Consider the following 14,648-nt stretch of genomic DNA (forward strand, 5'->3'; position numbering starts at 1 on the left):
AGTTATCAAAATATTTTTATACCTGAAATCGTCAGAAAAACTCATAATTCCTTATTTTATAATTATTATTTTTAAACTATTTTTCAAACTTTAAACTATGAACAGTTTTAAAACAAACAAAAAAAAAGTTTCTAATTTTTATTTTTTTTTTGACCATTACAATTTATTTCGAATATTCTCCCAGTGGTTGTTTTATCGCAAACTCAGTTTCTCTAGTCTAGTCTGTTTATAGGACAATTAGGTTTCTGTCAGCCCAACGTCAAACGCCGCAAACTCCGTCCCGAACGTTGAGATTTTGGGTTGCAATGACATCCATAGATCTCAAACTAATATTATATTCATCCAATATGACAGTCTGTTTATTTTCGAACCCAGACAGTGTGTGGTTTTTAAGTCAATACAAGGATTATTTTCAGAAGAAGGTGTTAAAGTGTCACTATTGCTTCGTTGTAAATGGATTCCTGTGTTGAGTTGCATCGAATTAAGTTTTCCAAACCAACTTTAAATGAGAGTGGATGGCGCAAGAATATGCGACTTGCCAATACAGTGGGAGCTGGAGGCTATTGCTCGGAGCTGGATCACAGGAGCCCCACCAAACTACCGGAATACAGCTGCATCTTCCAAGCGGATGTCTTTGCGGTCAGAACAGTGGATATAGCTAAGAATGCAGGAAGCTACATAAAGAAGATTAACACATACGTCAATATCCAGGCAATAATTTCTTATTGCAATACCTTAGAGATTGTTCTTAGAAACAGAAGGGCAGTAGATATAGTGGATGTTGGAAAGTAGCTGCATATATACCGGTTTCCAGGCCACAAAAGTATTCCGGGAAACGAAATAGTTGATGAGAGTGCCGAAAGTGGAATACAGGAAATACGTAAGTCACTAAAAATTATATGCAGTGAAATTTCCGATAGCGCCAAGAGACGAATCAGAGCAAGAAGGAATGCCTTAAGAACATACATATATATCTGAGAGTTAAAGTTAAAAGCTTTAAAAATTTAAAGACTAATTGTTTGAACGAAAATATTTTTCAATTTCCTTTTTCTCTGTTCTCCGCTTTTTATGTAAATATATACACGTGTTTTTATATAATTATTTAATATTGTTTATTATTGCTGCACGCGCACGTAATCATTTAATTAATAAACAACGGGCCTTTCAATTATGAGTGACCACGTTTGTGGTATTCAGTTGAGCGCAAATGATTTTTCAATTATTATTTTACTTTTTTTTGTTGTTGCATGACATACATCAAAGCGCTGCTCATCTAGATATATACGGACATATGTCTGTATACGTGAGCATAAGCTTTGATATTTAAATGGCAAATGATTTAACAGCGAGATAATCAGACGTGAAACAGCTCCATATCTGCTTGCAACATCATTATATGCTTGACCTGCTTTTCTCTTTCTCTCTGTGTGTGTGTGTGTGTGAAGCAGTTTCCATCGCATATATATTTATGTAATAGTCGGTATGTGTGTTCACAAGCTTATTTAACTTAATTTCACTTAATTGCATTCATAATCATATGCAACAGTTAATTTGTGCTTGAGGAATCAGCAGGAGAATGAAAGGCATGCGTGAGTGAGTGAGAGCAGCACACACACTGTTAACTGACAACTCAACTGACAACTATATGTCAAGGCATATACATATAGATATATAAACATGATAACGTTTTTAGCAGAAATGCAATATTAAAATTTTTCTTTTTCCTTTTGAGTAAATATTAAAAAGAAAAAAATTAAAATAAAAAACTATTAAAAAATATAAAATATTAAAAAAAAATATAAAAAATTAGAAAAATAAATTAAAATTTTTTCGAAACAAGTTAAATAAAAATATCAAATATTAAAAAAATTATAAAAATAATACAAATTTAATGCAATGAATAGAATCTTTTATAAAGTAAACATAAAAATTAAAAAAAAAAAATTATTTGGAAAAATATTGGAAATATAAAAGAAATCAAAAAATTTAAAAATTATTAAAAAGAACTATAAATAAATTTTAATGTAAAAAAAAAAAAAACAAAAAATATTGAAAAAAATATAGAAAAAAATTTTACCAAAATAAAAAACAAGTTGACTGTAATGAACAGATTTTTTTTATAAAGTAAACAAAAAAAATTAAAAGTAAATAACAAAATTTGAAAAATAAATTGGAAATATTAAGATGAATTAATTAAAAGTTAAAAAAAAAGTATTAGAAACAAATTAAAATTTAAATATAAAAATAACAATAAAAATTTTAATACTAAAAGCGAAATACAAAAAAAAATAAACAAATAATTTTAGAAAAAATAGAAAATTTGAAAAAATGTTAAAGATAAAAACATAAAAGTTGAAAATTATTTGAAAAAAAGAAAAAAAAAATAATTAAAAATAATAATAATTTTAACAAAAAATTTTAAATATAAAAAGAAATAAATATAAATAAAAACAAAATTGAAAAAAATAAGTAAATGAAAGACATTTGAAAATAAATGTAAGAAATGCCAATAAAAAAATATAATAAATCCAAAATTTACATGAAAACATTTTTTTCATACAAAACATTTTTTTTTGTGTTCTTTGACACAAAATATTGGACACATCTGTTTTTATGTCAACTCAGTATGAAACATGTTGAGGTTATGAATTTTCAAAATTTGAATCGACTTTTAACAGTTGCGGATACTAAGAAAAGTAGTTCATTATCAAAATAGCTCGTCGACCTAAATTTTATGTTTTTTTCTCAGCTTTTCAATCTCTAATTGAATTTTGAATTTTTTTGGTTATAAACATAGTAAAAAATGGTTTTTGAAAAAAAAATATTTTTTTTTTAATTTGAAAAAAAATTTTCGCAATTTTGTACGAAAAAAAATTTTAAAACAAATATTGGAAGGAATTACCCATATCTTCACCTAAAATGCAAAATAACGTAACACCACTTTTCATAAGTTTACAGGTGAACGAAAAACGTTATAATAGAAACCACTCATAATGAAAGAATTGAGTTTTGGTTATAAAATGGTTATGTATAGGTTATATACTGGTTATATATTGGTTATATATTTGTTATATATTGGTTATATAATGGTTATATCTGACATTGGAAGCTGAAAATTTTATGCTACATTCAAAATATGATGTAGTGAATCGTTAGCAATAAAAAACTCGATTTCAATTTTTTAATGATACGTTATTTTGCATTTTAGGTGGAGATATACGCATTCTGATATGGTTTTTCCCACTGTGCACTTATATAGTGTTATATGTTACATATAACCACTACTATTTTAATATACCTAGATGTTTGCACATCTGTTTACTAGCAACGTGTATAAATAATTCAGGTATTTTGCATTTTAATGAATTTCATTTATAATTCAAAAACAATTTCCGCAATGAATTTTACCGTTAACATTTATTCATATGCTCAATTTACTGAAATTAAATTCCAAGCTGAGCAATTGGCCAGCGGTAGCACAGCTGCTCGTCTCCTATTAAGAGCAACACAATTACTTACTAGTTACTGGTATATATATTACATAAAGGTATGGACTCGTATATAAGTGTGTATATATGCACACACAGACCACAAGAGCGTCTAAATTAAGGCATCAACTGGAGTTCGAGTATCGATGACGTGCCATACACACTTATGCGTACATGCGTTCTATATATGGGTGTATAAATGTTGGCCGCAATGTAGTTGTTCCGTACTTAGTTCGATTCACATATTGGCTGCGTTTTGTAACCTATATTATCTAAAAGTTATGTAATTTTCTCAAGTTTCCTTTTGCACTGATTAATTTCCTTTTGTAATTATTTGTTTATTGACGTTTAGTATTGAGAAAAATTTTTTCGTGAGTTTTTGGCCAAAGACAATATTGTTACAATGACCCCGGCTCACAAAACAGACACAGTACAAAATGTTCTGGCGCCAGTGAGACAAAGAAGTGTCCGTAGTGTCGAGAATATTGCTGCCGCTGGCGCATCAATTGAGGAAGACTCTTACACATCGTTCTCAAGCGTTAGGCATCTCCATGACGTCGTTGTGGCGTGTTTTGCACGAGTTTTGCGAAAAGCCTTTGGCTACATCTTTACTAGATCAATTTGATGTAAAAATGTAAGCCACTTGACCACCAGAAACGTCGTATGTTTGTGAATTGTGTTGAGCAACAACTTGAAAATGATCTGGATTTTTATCGAAAAATTATCTTCAACGATGAGGCTCATTTTTAGCTGCATAGCTTCGCCAATAAATAAAATATGCGTTATTGGTCAAGCAGTAATCCACACACATTCGATGAGTCATCATTACATCGCGAAAAAATTGCGGTTTGGTGTGGTTAATGGGCCGTACATCTTCCGTGATGATCAAGAGCGGCTTGTGATGGATGATATTGGCTTGAACCATATGTGGTTCCAACAGGACGGCGCCACAAGCCACATAGCAAAAATCACAATCGGTTTATTGAAAATCAAGTTTGGTGAACGTTATCTCACGAAATCGCCTAGTCAATTGACCGCCGGTCGTTCGATTTAACTCCGTTATACTATTTTCTGTGAGGCTACGTCAAGTCTATGGTCTTTGCCATACATATTGAACGTGAAATTGCAGCAGTATCGATCAACTTAAATCGTCGTCTGAACTTCTGCAAGCGTGCCCGTTGTGGCCATGCAAAAGAAATCGAGTTCCATACATAATGGCATCGAATGTACAGGAATACAGAATTTCATTGATATCTCAAAAAAAATCTGTTATAACTTAAAATTTAAATGTGCAATAGTAAATACTTCAAAAATAATTGAAACAATTTTTTTTATAGAAAACACATATTTCACATTATTATACTCTTGCAACATGTTGCTGTAGACTGTAATGGTTTAGTTTTCTTTTAAAATGATAAAAACAGAATAAAATTTATGTTATGAGAAAGGAAAGCTAAAATTACAAAAATGAAAGAAAAAACATTTTACAGACGATCTGTGGTCTGTAAGAGGAAGAGCAGGCACCTGGCTCAATTTTTAAGGGTTAAATGAATCTAACTCGAGTTCCGACAAAAAAATATGTAAAATGCAAAGTTGAAGATAAGGAATATCTTCAAGTTTGCCATTTAACTATTTTGTATAAGACGCGTAATTTTGTCGAAAACCGAATTAAATGTTTTTAACCCTTAAAAACTTTAAGTACCCCGCCCCTCTACCCGAACTCAAAACGCCCGTAAATAATTTGTCTTTATATTTGTGTTATTTTATCTTTCTTTTTCAATGGTTTGAATTGAATTATGTTTTTTTTTTACTTTAAGAATTCGTCTTCACTGCTCTAAATTGAGCTTTATTTAAAATAATTGAGGCAGAGTAAAACTTTGTATATACAAAAAATTATTAAGTACAATATAAAATTGCAAGTTGTATATGTTTATATAGAGTTTTTTAATTTGGGATAAAAATATGAAATTATAATAAAAAAATGTTTCTTTTTGTTTGAAAAATTTTCAGTTTGATTATTCATTCATTTCATTCATTTTGACTCAGTGAGATTTTTTTTCCTTTCGAAATTTCACTAAAAAAATCATTTAAAAATTTCTTTTTTCTCATTTTGAAATTTTTTTTTTCAGTTTGCACTTTCTACGCTCTTCTCTGTATTTATGAAGTATGCTAGCTAATTTAAATAATTTATATGACTTGTTTTTGTATATATACAGTTATAAAATAATTATTTGTAATGTAGAGATATTTCTAATCCACAAAATAATTAGTAAATATTTCTTCTTTGACTTAAAATTATTTTTTTACGAAATTTATATGGTAGGACTTATTCATAATATTTCTGAAAATTTCACTATAAACTTATTTCTACCAAAGTAAATATTTAATTAATATATTTATATGCATTAGTATGAAATGTGGTTGTGTGGCAAGCGTTGAGTAATCTGTTTTTAAGTGATAAATTATTTCTATATATAGAATAATAGCACAAAGAGTAACAAATAATAAGCAGAAGATGAATATATGTGCTTCTGCAAGCATGTATTGGTGAGTGTACGTGTGCATCTGTGTTTGGGTGTATGTGTGTTGGCATGCTGTGATTATAATCAATGCATAAAGCAGCAAATATAAAGATTTCATCTTACGTTGCAATGAATAACAAAATCGTGGCGTTGCTGGTGGTGGCGGCGATGGCGGTGGCAGCAACATGGCGCCCAAGCGTCGGCGCTCTTGTCTCAACTGTGCCTTTATGCCTCGGCGTCTCGGCCAGCTGCTGTGCTAGTTTGCTGCAACCTACATCTACCGTTATGTGCACTTTCGCCACTTTTATGCAAAAGACAAACAGACGCGCACTTACACGCCCACACACACACCCACGTACCGTTCGTTGCGTCTGTCGTTATTTGCCTGCTTGTTTGCGTGTGTGTGTGTGTTGGTGCATTTGCATTTAGTTCGCCGCTGCTTTGGTTGCTTTGGTGGCTTTTGCGTTTAGCAAGTCAGTAATTCGCTTTCTCACTTTCACACGTTTTTTCTGCACATTCACTTTGTTGTTGTTGTTGGCGTTTATTTAATTTTTGGTTTCACACACACAGCTGCTTAGCTTGTGCGGGTGCAGTTGCACTCGAAAGTGTTAATTGCAAGTTGATTTCGGGTTTTTCGGTTTGTGCAACTTCTTGGCGGCAAAGCGTTGTGTTTGTTGTTGTTCTTAAGTTGGCTTTGCTTTCGTTTGTTTTTTGATTGTTTGATTTGCTTAATTTTTGGTTTACTTTTGATTATGTTTTGCAAGTTGTTAACTGAGTGTTGCTTGTTGTTGTTGTTTTTTGATTTTGTTTTGGAAGCTTTTGTGTTTTTAAGACGCTTCTGGTTCTAATTGAGAGAGAAAGGTAGGCGTAAAGCTGTTTTTGGTTTTACTTAAGGAGATGATTTAAAGAAAATATTTTTTTTTGTATTTTATGCTAATTAATTTAAAAAAATAATTTTTGTATAATTTAAATTTTATTTTTATTTAAACTTATTTTGTTATATTTTGATTTTATTTTATAGTTATTTTTAGTTTATTTTATTTCAATTTTAGTTAATTTTTTTTTTTATATTATTTTGTTGCTGCCATTATGTTTATTTTTATTTGTTCTGTGAAGCTTTTTTTATGGACATTTTTATTTATTTTTTCAGTGAATATTGTTTAGAAAACTTTTGTTATTAATTTTGAAATTTTAATATTATTTTTTTATATTAATTACTTACTTTTTTTTTATAATATTTTTTGTTTAATTTATTTAGTTTCAGTCATTTTATTTCTTAAATTTAATATTAATTTTTAATGAAAACTTTTTTTTTGAAATTTAATGTTCGTTTATTGCATATTTTTTATAAATTTTTTGTTGTTGTTCTTATTTCTGTTTTTTTATTTTTCTTAGTATATTTTTTTAGTATTTCAGCGCTTAGTTTTTTATTCTCATCTTAATTTTGGCATTTTTATAGCATAACCTTAGGCGCAATATGAAATGCACGCGAAAACTTAGCGGCTTTTATACAAAAACTGCAATTACATATGTTTCACAACAAAACTCTAAATATTTTAAGTCTGCTGTGAGGCGTAGGTCCTAAGTCTTGATTTTTTTTTCATAAAGACGAGTTCGCTAATATAAATTTTCACCTTTAATACCTCCTAAATTTCAATATGTGTTAGAATTGGCAGGCGAAGTGCTGCCTCCTTTTATCCAGAATGAAATAAAATTTATCGGCGCATGCATTTTATCCCTTCAAATACGGGGTGCTTTCGGAAAATGTCGGGTATTCTTAGAAATAAAATTTCCCGAGTTTGAAGACTACCATTTTCAAATTTTTTTTATAATGTTGATATATGCATATTACTCTGAAGTACGTTAAAATTTTCAGAAGAAATTCAATGCTTATTTTGTCTTTAGCAGCCGCTAAGGTTTGTCATGCTTTTGTGAGCTTGGCAATTTTGCTTTGTTAAAAGAAATGTATCAAAGAATTTGTTCGTGAATTTTTGACCAAAAACAATACTGTAACAATGGCCCGGTCTTCATATTGGCCAGACGTAACTCTATGTGAATTTTTCTTATTTTCAAAAGGAGTACCATAAAAGGTCGCTGTTTTACGTATTATTATGTACTTTTCACAATTATACTCATATTTTTTTGTTTTTTTTAATGTTTGTTTTTATAGTTGTTTTTTAAATTATATTTCATTTTTTTATTCATTTCATTTAGTTTTTTTGTATTTATATAAATTTGGCTGTTTTTATGTCCTACCTTTAGGCGCACTATTTTCTAGCGAGATATGTATATAAAAGTCACTGAAAATCGGGTTAGGTGCTTGGAAAAAACGCTAGCATAATTGCATAATATAAAATGGAGACTAATTTGAAGGCCTTAATGTAGACAAAGGAATAAATATTTTTTTTACAAAATACAAAAATTTCCGGTTATTTTTTGACCACGTATTCATAATAATTTCTGTTCTCAAAATTTCTGATTAGGAAACTTTTATTAAAATTATTAATCATTTTTTAAAGACTATTTTATATATTTTTTATCTGTCTTCATCATAGTGTTTTAGTAATTTTTTTTTGGTTTTTGGTCTTGCGAATATTTTTTCAATTTCTCTATTATATAACACATTTTGAATAAATTAGGTTTAACATTTTAAAATCAAATTATCTTACTTAATGTTTATCAATTATCTTTCAATAAATTAATTTTTATTTTATTTGTTTTTAGATTAATATAATTTAATTTTTTTCGTAGTTACTTATTTAGATGTTAATTAATTATAATTTTTTAATTCATTTCATATGAATTCACTTGCGATTTTATGTTATATTAATTATTTTCTTTATTTAATTATGCATATGTTTTTTTTATAAAATACATTTAATAAAATTTTTTTTATTACCTTGCCTAGTTCTAACTTTATTACCTTCCATGACATCAAAAAATTAAAAAAAAATTTTCATAAAATATTAATTTATTTTACATTTTGTCTTTTTTAAAAAATTGTTTTTCAAAATTTTTTGTTTCAATTTTTTTTAATTTGTTTAATTAAAAATTATTATATTTTTTTTAATAAATATTTTTATGATATTTTTTTTTTAATAAATTTTTTTATAATTTTTTTTTAAATATATTCTTTTAAATAATTTTTTTTCAATGTTTGGTATTTTTTCTCTTCAAATTTTGTTTATTTTATTATATATTTTCTTGTATTTTATTTAATTTTTCTTCGATGATACATTAATAAAGTTTTTTTTTAATTTATTTTTAATATTTGTTTATTATATTTTTCATTTTCGTGTTTATTACTAATATTTTTTATCTTTCTATGGTTGCAGCTTATTATATATTTTTATTTTATTTTTTTTTTGTATACACAGTTTTATGTGTTCTTTTCTTTACATTTTATCAAATGTATTTCTATTAAATTTTTTAGGAATTTATTTATGTACTTATTTACTTTGTTTTATTTCATTTCGGCATATTTTATTACATTAGCTTAATTTATTAATTATTTTTTATTTTTATTTTATTTGTTTTTTAAGTCTAAGTGCTTTTAATTTTAATTTTTTTATTTATTATAGAATTTTTTTCTATTGAATGTTTTGCTTTTACGAATTTATTCATTTCTTGCTATATATTTTGATTTCTTTTCACGTAATTTTTGGAATTATTACTTTACTTAATTGAAATTTTTTTTATTTAATTTCAATTTATTATATTTTTTTAATTTTACCTATTTTTGCTTTATACTTCTAAACGCCACCTTACCTTCTGCCGCTGATGCCTCTCAAAGTTTTTCAAACAATAGGTTTATTATAATTAAATTACGCCTTAATTATATTTTGTAAAGTAGTTGTAAATTTTTCTTTTGTATTTTATTTGATTTGGTTTTTGATTTTTTATTTTTTTTAATTTTTTATTTTTTTTTATTTGATTTTTTTTTAATTTTATTTCGTTAATTATTTACACTTTTTTATTTTCCACTTCACATTTGGCCACTTTTTCACTTATAAAAAATACTTTGTGCTTACATGCTTTAAAGAAACCGTTTACTTGTCAGTTTGCATTATTTACAAAAAGTGCTTAAGTCATTATTATTAAGTTTTCAGAATTTTTAATGAATTTTTGGCATGAATAACAAATGAAAATGAGGTTAGATTTGCTAACAGATAGACTGTAGTTTAATTTAATTTTTTTTTGTTTTATAAGCTACAATACTAAATTTTGCACTTTTTTTTTAAATTATTATTTTTTTAATTTTTTAATTAATTAATTTTTTTTCTTAATTTATGACTTAATTAATTTTTTTTTTTTAATTTATTTTATTAGTTCAACTTTTTTTTTATAATTTATTTAAATATTATTTTAATTTTGTTGTTATGATAGCAGACAGTTAGCCTTTTTAGAGATTATGCGAAAAGAGGGTGTGGTGTGCCACTGCGATAGTAAGTGTTGTAGCAAATGAATGAAAAACCGTTCTGATCACCGCTGCCCAGCTGCCACAGCTGTTGAGCCTCGACTGCTCGCTGGAGCATGATGCGCTAGCAAGTTGCCTAACTAACGCTACTGTTAGTCCATTTACATACGACACCACTTCGCCAGTTGGGGTGGGGGTGGGGGGTGGTAGAAGAGGTGAGCGCGCTCATATGTGTGGCGGCCAATAAGGTGTGTGCTGCCTGCCACAAGTGTTGCAAGTAAGATCAGCGTGCTGGCGAAGAGCAGCGCCGACCAACTTCCGATTACCAACTTCGGACGTCGTGTGTAGACGTCGGAAATGGAATCGTGTACCGAATATGACGATTTATGGCGGACAGCAGCGACGCCGCTGACGTTTACAACGATAAGCAGGACAGTTGAGGTCTGCCCTTAACATGGTGTTGCAGGTGTTGCTGCCACACTTGTATATATTTTAATGGCTGCGGGTGGTTAGAAGGGCCTGCAGAGGGGTTGAGGTGTAGTTGTTGGCCGCTCTAACAATATTGCAGCACTTTATAGGTCGTGCGAGTTAGTGGCCGAATGTGGTGTAACGAGTCGAATACGGTGTAACGGTATTTACAACAGTGTTTGTGCTTTTGAAAGTGCGTGTTGTGTCGGTGTGTTTGTGTGCGTGTACCGCGCCCACTTCACAATGGCATTAAACGGCGCGAATGCAACAGCAATGAGTTGCATTCACTTGAAGCAGTTTTGAAGCAAATTTTCTCGCGGTTTGTTTTCGAATTTGAAGGGTGTGACATTTTTTGGTTGGAGGGTTGATTATTTGGGATTTTAAATTGAAGATTTGAAAATTTTTTTCAAAAGGTTTTTTTCGAAAATGGTATATTACAAATAATTAAAATCAAATTTTTTGGTGACAATTTTTAAGTTCCGAATTTTTTTATTTTCGAAATTTTTAAAACTTTTTTAAATGTTGTGCTTTTGCAAGTAATTATTTTTATTCTCATATTCAGTGAAATTTTCAGTGTTTTAGTCACTATTTGTCCAATTTTTTTATAGAGACTTTTTAAGTTCGGATTTTTTTTATTTTCGAAAATTTTTAATTTTTTTGTTTTAACTTTTTAAGTTGAGCTTTTATAAGTAATTAAATTTTAATATCATATTTCGTGATATTTGCAGGGTTTTCGTCACTTTAGTCCCAGTTTTTTGGTGACAATTTTAAATTTCTGATTTTTTTATTTTCGAAATTTTTTTGAAAAATTTTGAAAACTTTTGTTAACTTATGTTGTGCTTTCATTTGTAATTATTTTTTAAACTCAAATTTAGTGGAATTGGAAACCGTTTTGTCTGTATTTGTGGTGTTTTTGGCAATGATTTTAAGGCTCAAAATATTTTTATTTTCGAAATTTTTTTTGAAAATTGTTTATGTTATGCTTCTATTGATAATAACTTTTTAATCTCAAAATTGGTGAAATTTGAAAATTTTGTCGTTTTCGAAGACTTTTTTGATTAAAAAATTTTTGTTTTTATCATTTTTTATAATAATTTTTTTATTTTAGTATTTTTTTTTTAGTATTTGTTCGGTATTTTTTTAAAATGTATTTTTTGAATACTTTTCTGCAGATTTTTTTTTTCCAAATTCACTTCTAGCTTCTTTAAATTTTTTCTTTAATGCAGCCTGTTAGCCACTTTGAGTTTGAAGCAACGTTTTTTCAACAAATATTTCCAAAAGTAGCGTTTTTGAAAATTTTCGTTTGCTCTTTACTTCATAATTCGACAATGTTGTTTTTTTTTTTATATTTTAAAAAGTTGTTTTTAATAATTTTAAAATAAAGTTTCGACCGTCCTCTCAAAACTGCACTTATTCAGATATCACTTTCAATATTTCCGTTATTTTATTTCACCGTTTTTTTATTTAACTAAAAATCACAAAATCCGCAAAAAATATTAGACCGTTACATGTCATCTCTTTACTTCGAAATTTCAGTACTTTGTGCACGAGTTGCTTTCCGTTAGCTGCTTTAGTCTTACAAAATAGTTTTGTTGTTGTTGCTCATCTCAGCTTATTTTGATTTGATAACTATTGTACTTGGTTTGAGTGTGTGTGTGTGGTAATGTTGTATATAAGTCCACTAAGCTTTTGCTTCAGCTTCAGCTCGGAAGCGCTATCAACTACACCGTTGCGTGGGAAATTATAAACTGAATCCTCGTTGGTCCAGTCAAGTCTTCAGCTGCTCTGCTCTGCCGCACTTTACATTGCGGCTTGGCCAATGCTCAATTTACTAGGCGCGCTGCCAGCTGCCAGCAGCTTTAAGAAAGTGGTCCTCGCAGCGGCGTCGAGCAGTGCAGCAACAGTAATCAGCATCTGTTGTGTTCGCATAACTGCTGGCGTTTCGCGTGCCACTCGTTCGTTTCAAGTTCGCCCTCTCGTACGAGCTTTGCTGCCCTTGATGTCGCCACCGTCGCGGCCACTGCTTCGTGCTTACACTTCTTATCAGCGCGCTCGTCGCGTGCCGTTCGTGTGACTTCGTTTTTTTGAAATATATATTTTTTTCAAAGCATACTTTTAGGAAGCAACACGTTGAATGGGAAATGAGTGAGCACTCATTAGTGGCGGTCTCAAGTGAGCGCTTGTGTTCCGTGAGCGCGAGGCTAAATGCCGCTCTCTGCGTTCCATTACAACTAATCGCTGCTTGTTTTTGTTGTTTAACGCTGACAGCTGGCAATGCTGTCGTCACTCGCCGACCGCTCACGCACTCAAGTGCTGACACTCTCACTCAATTGTTGGCTCTCGCACTCAATTTGCTCACTGCTTACGCTGTCACGTGTTGCATGCCATTTGAGCGTAAGCTCTGTAGCCTTCCAGAACTACTTTTTGCTGTTGTTGTTTTTGTTGTTGTATGAAATAAGCTGATAACACTGATAGGGGCGGTGGCGATGGCCTTCGCCAGCAGCTGCTGCTGTTGCTCTGTCATTATTGCCTCTTTTGTGCATCGCCTTTGTTTTGTTGTTGTTGCTGCTGTTGCCTTCATTGCTGCCACTGCTGTTGCAAGCAGTTGTTGTTGGTTTCGGCTATGTTTTTCTTGTTGTTTAAGGTGTGGTAAGTGGGTGTGTTATTTGCATACATTCACCACTTGTAAGTGTGTGTGTGTGTGCGCTCGAGTATGTATGTATGTGTGTATTTGTGTACCTGTATTTGTATGTACTAGCATGCCTGTTGCTGTTGTTGTGGCAAGCATTTTTGTAAACACTGCGCTTCCACGCATTGTCTGTTTGGGGTTTCGTTGCAGCTCGCAAAGTTTGTGTGTTGTTGTTTTGAGCGAAGTTGCCAGCAATAATTGCAGTTTAAGGGCTTCACCGTTAAGACCAGTGTTTTTATTAGTTATTTTTATAGAAATTCCGCGCTGCTTAATTTAATTAAGTTAGGAGTTTATTAATAATCATGAGTGTTAAAATTTAATTTTTTATTGAAGACAGTGATTTCCGAGCTTTGGCAGATTTTTTTTTTCTAAATGTCCAATTTGTCTGGCCAATTAAAGCAATATCAGTATCATATATAGCCAAGTGCTTCAGAAAACGTTTCTTCAAAGCCAGACCAAATGCTTGGTTCTGCTCTTATGGAAGAATGGATGATGTTAAGAGGTTTTCTTTTCCGATGATCGACACAAAGCAGATTTTGTCGGCACGAAAAAGAGCTGCCTGTGTACAACTGCTGCTGACATCAATATCATTGGCCATAACATCTGCGCCGTTAGCTCTGCTTTCTCCAGACTGGATAAGGAAGCGAAGCAAATAGGTCCGACAGTGAATAAGGGCAAAACGAAATATCTCCTGTCATCAAAAATCGTTCGTCGCACTCGCGACTTAGCTCCCACGTCACTGTTGATAGTCTTCACTTCGAAGTCGTAGACAATTTTATTATCAATTTTCTATCTTGGAACCAATATTAATACCAACAACAACGTCAGCTTCGAAATCTAACGGAAAATAACTCTTGCCAACAAGTGTTGCTTCGGACTGCGTAGCCAATTGAGAAGTAATGCCAGAAGACAGCGGCTGCATGGCTAGATCAAGTAGTCCAAATGGATGAAAGCTCTCCGGCTCTAGATGAGATGTAGAAGGAATTGTCTTTGGAACTATCAAAAATAACAATTTACAAAATAAATATATAAAATTGTTTATTTTGAATGAATTGCTCTCATAA

General features: G+C 30.4%; 1 protein-coding gene across 1 annotated transcript in view; it reads right to left on the minus strand.

Annotated features, from left to right (window-relative positions):
* The window catches only part of LOC105222908 (uncharacterized), a 260,085-nt gene extending 246,017 nt beyond the window's left edge, over positions 1-14,068 (minus strand). Inside the window, exons 1-2 of the mRNA XM_049453534.1 lie at positions 9,779-14,068; positions 6,134-6,854 (exon numbers count right to left, since the gene is read on the minus strand). The gene's annotated coding sequence lies outside the window, so the exon portion shown is untranslated. The remainder of the gene's footprint in view (positions 1-6,133; positions 6,855-9,778) is intronic.
* Between the last annotated feature and the right edge of the window lie 580 nt (positions 14,069-14,648).

Source organism: Bactrocera dorsalis, chromosome 3 (assembly GCF_023373825.1).
Source record: "Bactrocera dorsalis isolate Fly_Bdor chromosome 3, ASM2337382v1, whole genome shotgun sequence".
Lineage (NCBI taxonomy): Eukaryota > Metazoa > Arthropoda > Insecta > Diptera > Tephritidae > Bactrocera > Bactrocera dorsalis.